Source organism: Amblyomma americanum, chromosome 2 (assembly GCF_052857255.1).
Source record: "Amblyomma americanum isolate KBUSLIRL-KWMA chromosome 2, ASM5285725v1, whole genome shotgun sequence".
NCBI classification, from domain to species: Eukaryota; Metazoa; Arthropoda; class Arachnida; order Ixodida; family Ixodidae; genus Amblyomma; species Amblyomma americanum.
Genome location: NC_135498.1, coordinates 91,248,164 through 91,254,163, shown reverse-complemented (window position 1 = coordinate 91,254,163; position 6,000 = coordinate 91,248,164).

Genomic DNA, 6,000 nt, shown 5'->3' with positions numbered 1-6,000 from the left:
GTGATGGATTCTAAATTTGTGGCACATGGTGAAGACATTTTCTGAACGTGACATTAAACACAAAATGACACTTCATCATCAATTCTAACTTCACAAAGAAAACATTGCTGAACTCTCAACAAATTTACAGTAATTCTGAAAAATGTCATGTGAAAAAATGCTCGGCATGCTTCCATTCTGTAGAGAGTTGTGTGTGCGAGTGGTTCGGGAAGGGGAGGTAGGTGAAGGCAAGTGCGTGAATGCGCGTTCGTGCACGTGTTACGTGCTTTATGGGTATTCTGTCTTTTTTTTTGTTGGGTGCGTCGTCAAGAGCAGGTGTTTTCTGGCATGCATGTGAGCCGCAACAGAGGTCGCCGAGGGCACCTGTTTGTTTATTTGCAGCCTCAATTCTCTGCGTTTTTTTTTTCTAAAAAAAGGGGGCAGAGTGGGAGACAACTGGAACAAAAAGTAACTAGTAACGTGACACCTCACGTTACCGAAAAATGTTAACGTAAGTACGTTACCCGTTACAGTTCCCAAATTGTAACGCGGACGTTCCTAAGTTATCGAAAAAAGGAACGCGTTACCGGTACCGCCGTTGCTTGTATCGCGTTACCGCCAGCGTTGGCATTTCCCATTTTAAACGAAGCGCAGCCGTGTTAACCCAACGCTGGGCAGCGGTTTCGTTTTCTCTACCGAACCAACATGGCGAGCATAGTTCTCGGAGCGCCAAGGGATGGCGCTGCGCCTTTCGCATATCGTCTATTGACATAATTATTTTGGAACCGACCTCACTTTGCACTCGGTGCTCATACAAATATACATTAGGGGTGCAGAAATCTATTAAAGAACAAATGAAAACAAACCATTATGCGTGCTGATGCCGGCATTGTCCAATGGGAAAGCAACATTTAGGAGCTCGCTCTCACATTTTAGGGCTCAGTCGTTCTTTCATCGTTGCCTTAGTTGAGCACTGGCTTAGTTTCCGAATACTCTCCAAGTAAGGTAAAATGAGTTAATAGCCAAACTGAGCGTTGTATGCACGTACCGGACGATAACCTTGGGGTTTTTGTACGCCTTCAAGTGCCGTTTCTAAGGCCTTAATTATTCCTTCTTTGAACCTGATTAAAAAGAACACCAGCATAAAATCATCAGCACGCGACCGCTCATGAGAATTTATTTTTCATGCATCTCTTATAGAATGGTTGCATAAGAATAAACAATCCCAGAAAAGTAAAAAAAGGACACTTATAAAGTCAAGAAAGCGTTACGAAATCGAGGAACGCTGCAAATGATTTTACATTTTTTAGCGGTAACCATGTCGTACTACACAATACCAACACATTCAAGCGTGCCATAGCATTGCACGTAGTTATGGTGCCAGTACAGCTGTGAAATTAAACTTAAGGACCACCATTCGACTGTAGATGAATCAGGAAGATGGCATTGAGAAAAACAAATAAAATGAACAAGGCTCGCGAAGGGAGCCTCAGTTCACTAGCGAATGTTTCGACAATAGGACTTGCCTAAAGTGAGGTAATCATTGGCAGTGTTTGTTTGATTGGCAGTGTTTGAGGTCCCTTACTCCGAGTAAGGACCGGTGGGCGGGGGAGATGAGGGCATGGAAAATGAAAGTTCCCTTTCGGCTTCATTTCCACTCCCCTTTCTTCGCCCTTTCTTTTTATGTTCTTGTTTCCCTTTCCGTGCCTGCTTTAGAGTCTACGCCGCTCTTTCAGATCTTCTTTGTTTGCTACGAGAACTGGGCGGCGGGAACCCAATGGGCACTGGAACTCCATTGGGCGTCCTGCGGACATCATCAACGTCCACAGGATGTCTGTGGAAGTTTTGATGCCTATTGGAATGAACGCGAGCCGGGAAGTTAGCTTCGAGGAAGTCGATGCGGGCAGACGTGCGTGACGCCAGCCAGGTATGTGGCTGGTAAGTGAGCCTGTAGCCGGAGTCTGATACGTTGAGTACGGTCTCGGCAACTCCGAAGACGCGTGGCTCAAGCTGTCCCGCATCGGCGACACTCTATGGATCGGCTGGCAGCGAGCATCTGCAACCCGGTGATCCCTGGTACTGGACCTTGCCTCTCCGTAGATAAGCCATTTTTCCCTACCCCGCTCTCTCTGAGTCCTTTGTCCTCGCAGGTTGCCCTGTTTCTCGTTTCTTAGTTATGCATCATCTTCCTTTAATCGCGTAACAATGTTGTTGACTCTTGTGGTGAGCCTGCTGTATCGTTAATACCGAGCTCTGACTCGTACGTATACTCTATCCCAGTACTTTCTTGGAGTATTACTAAAACTGAGAACAGTGTGCAGACGATGTCTGACGCTGCAGAATGTAATGCCAGTATAAAATAGGCACATGGTTATATGGTATAGCGTTCTTTACAGTGCGCATGCGCAAAACACTATTTTATGGCAGCGATGGCGTAGAGGGAGAGCGCCCGCCTCGTGTGCAAGAGTACCGGGGTTCAAATAATGGTGCCGCGCAATTCTCCACTGGTTTTTTAGAAAAAAAAAACGCGTGTCGATGGAATTGCATTACGAGGCCTGGGGTGCGGCCTGATCTCGGTGACCAGAACCGACAACGCACTCCCTCACCAGAACAGGACTTGACCACCCTGGTGTAGTACTTCGCAACAACCTTCTATGAAAAAAACACTATTTCATATCGAGCCTTAAAGGGACACTGAGGAGAAATTGAAGTTGGCTTGTATCGTTAGAATACCAGCTCCTGATCACCAAAACGCCGCTCTTACTGAAAACAAAGCTCTTGTAAGGTAGAAAATAGCAAGAACCAAAATACAGGTATCGCCGCCACAGACCAATCTCGCAACTACAAGCGTGGTGACGCCATAGGACAAGAGACGCCATCTTGGAGGAATTTTCCTTCTTACATGGAACGCGAATCTCTGAGGCTAACAAAGGTAGGTTGCGCGGTTCAATATTGAAGTAAGTTTTGTTTTAAAACGAAAAGTGCACTTTTATCACACAAGGAAGGTAGGCAAAAGACAACCTGAATGTTGGAAGCAAAGAAAACCGATGCTTGGCGGCGCCACAGGCAGCCAGGAGTTTCGATTTTTTTCTGGCGCTTCGCGTCTATGAGCTTTGCGTGCCCCGTGGTTTTGTTTTTGACGCGCCTCTATTTACAAGCGCCGAACAGCAGAGGAACTCCAAGTGCCGCTTCAAGTGCTAGTTAACCTTTGAAGGAGCCTGTTAAGGCTCGATAAAAAGCTATGATGGCACGATGGTCGGTGATCGTACAAGGCAGCACTTGTGTATTCGCACGCTTGCCCGGCGAAACATTCCCGGCTGTGCCAGTCAACTTCAAACTACTTAACGGAAATCGTTTATTAGGGACGGCAGACAAGGTACAAGGCAGTTCAGAAAAATTGCTGATGGCCTAGCTCTGTTAGGCCAGAATATACCTAGCGAAAGCACGGAGATTTCTGCATCAGAAGAGTTCATTCACTAGATGCGCCTTTATTGATGGCTGCAAATTGAGCCGTCGTGACGGAGTGTTAGCGTCTCCGCCTCGAACGCCGAAGGCCCTGGTTCGATTCCGAACATCGGTACGGGAGTTCTTTTTTTTTATTCAGTGAGTGGGCGGGGGGTTTCAGTGGCTCCCATAGATGCCGCCGCCGAATACGTTGGTTAGCGTTTAAGCGCAGGCTCTGTTAAGGCGCGTTTATGCTGCGGCGAGGCGCGCGCGGGCGCTGCACGGCGAAGTCACGTCGGTTAAAGCGAGACCCTCTATACTCCAACTGCGCTTGACGGCCGACGCGTTCGGCGGCTTCGGCGCACTCTGACCGCACTGGCGGGGAGACTTGGAGCATGTTTCTATTTCGCGCCGAGTGCGCCAGCCGCCGGCGGCCCGGCCAGACTGATTCGGCTCCGCGGCGAGGTGCACGTTTTGACGTAATTCAATAGCTTCGGCAGTTGGGCGGAGCTTTTCTGTTCGAGCTCGTCTAATTTCATCCATTCACAGTACATATCTGAAGGTACATGCAAGTGGGCGAGAGAGCCCGATCCAGTGGACCCGTTGGATCTAGCGGAAGCCGTTGAAGCGTCGTGCGCCGGCTTTAGTTTCAAGCCGCCAACTTTAAACCCGACCGCCCTTGAGCACCCATCCGTTTTTTGTGGCAAAAGAAACAAAAATAACTTGGCCCTTGCAACCGTAGGAAACCTCGATGCCGCCTGCTGCGCCGTGCAACCGCACCGTTCAAGGAATCACAATCCGTTGGCCCCAAAGCCCCGGCCAGCCTCCGATGGGCGCAAGGCGCCAACCTTGTCCTGGCCCCTCGCGACTCCCCGCACTGGGGTTATGACATTTAGTTTGCAACGGCTGCTCACTGAGGAAGGGGGAAACGACCCGCCGGCGCCTAACCTAACCGTGCTCCCTCAAAAGCATCGCACGCTCTGTGGGGCTGAGGTCGCTGAAATTCAGGCAGTAGTCTTTGCGAAACTACGTCGTCGGGTTCGGGAACGGGATCCATCGTAACGCTGGCAAGACGCCGGTGCAAACGTAAACGAAGCGACGGTAGCGACCCCCGATAGATGCATTCAACGTGCGGCGGCGGTAGCTTTCATTTCGGCAGTTGCTAGACCGCACCGCTAGCCGCCAGAAATCACGCAGTCTCCGTCTACGTCACGTTTCACGTCACTCCGTCCTGTTCCGTCATAAGAGTTCTCCGTGTCGTCATAAGAGTTCTCGAGTTTGAATAGGAGCGGCGGGAAAAACTTTTTCAACTTCGAATCCAAATTTCTTTGAAATAAATGCATCTTTCGCTCCCGGACAAGTGGCAACAAAGCCATGAAATGCCGAACTCTCAGATTTTGCTAACAAAAAAAAATTGATCGGGTTCTCCTCAGTGTCCCTTTAACGTACGCCCTCGTTGCGTACGTAATTTTCCAGTTCAGTCTGCGCGACTATTGCGTATGCTCAAACATCGTTTCCAAAGTGGCGACCTGGCCTCTTTCGAAGCAGGACTCCTTGCCTCGGACATAATTCGTCGTTGTTACTGCAGTTTTCAACACGTTTACCGGCTGTAGATGGGCCACTGGGCTTTCGCTTCGTCTCATTTTGACCGTTACAGAACATATTAGCGATAAATTCGCTTTATTTTTTTTTTCTAGTCCTAAGGGGAGTGTCAGTTCGTTGAAAAAAAAATGGTTACCGTTCTGAAAACCAGAGGTTGCCATTGAGCTGAGCTTATCGTTGCTTATTCGTTTGCATGCGTTGAATTAAAAATACGAATGGGAAAAATGCTTGCGTTCAGCCTAGTTGAGCGTGCATACGTTTATGGTACATTGTCAGTGCAGATTTAGGCTACTTTCTATACATACCTGCGTACGCCGCGAGCAAACGGCACGTCCCGGAGGAACACGTTTAAAGCAGTCTCCAGATGGTCTGAGGAGGTCTATGCCTTCCATAGCGCTGCAAGCAGCTTATGAGATACAGTGTACATGACGCTATTTCTTGCTAGGTTTTGCGCTGCGTTATTTATTTGTTGCTATTTACTGAGAGGAAATTGCTTGCTTTCTATAATCTGTCTGCATCTCATGCCTCCGGTCGACGGCAAACGAACTGCGGTCCCTTTCGCCAGTCAGCATTCCTAATCTTCTTTTTCCGAATGTGAAGTGGACTAGATTGTCGCTCCACCCCCTCAAAAATTATGGGCTGTGCGGCGGCGGGCAGGTTGGCCCGAATAATTACACGTTCGGCGCTAATAAACCTCTTATTCTCGCCAAGCACTACCAATGCACTGCTTAAAACATAAACCATTAAAGTATGCAGCGAAAGTGTTATTTCTTATTCTTCTTGAACAAATGAACTTTTGCAATGTGCATTGTTGCAGGTCTTGGTTAGCAGTTACGAGTGAAAAGAACCCCTGAAACATACGCCAATTTTTGCTATCAATCAGTCCTTTTAATTTTCCGCGTGCGCATCGCAGCTTTGAAGGACTGTTTCTACCGTTACCACAACCACTGAACTGGTCAACGCACCTATTGCACC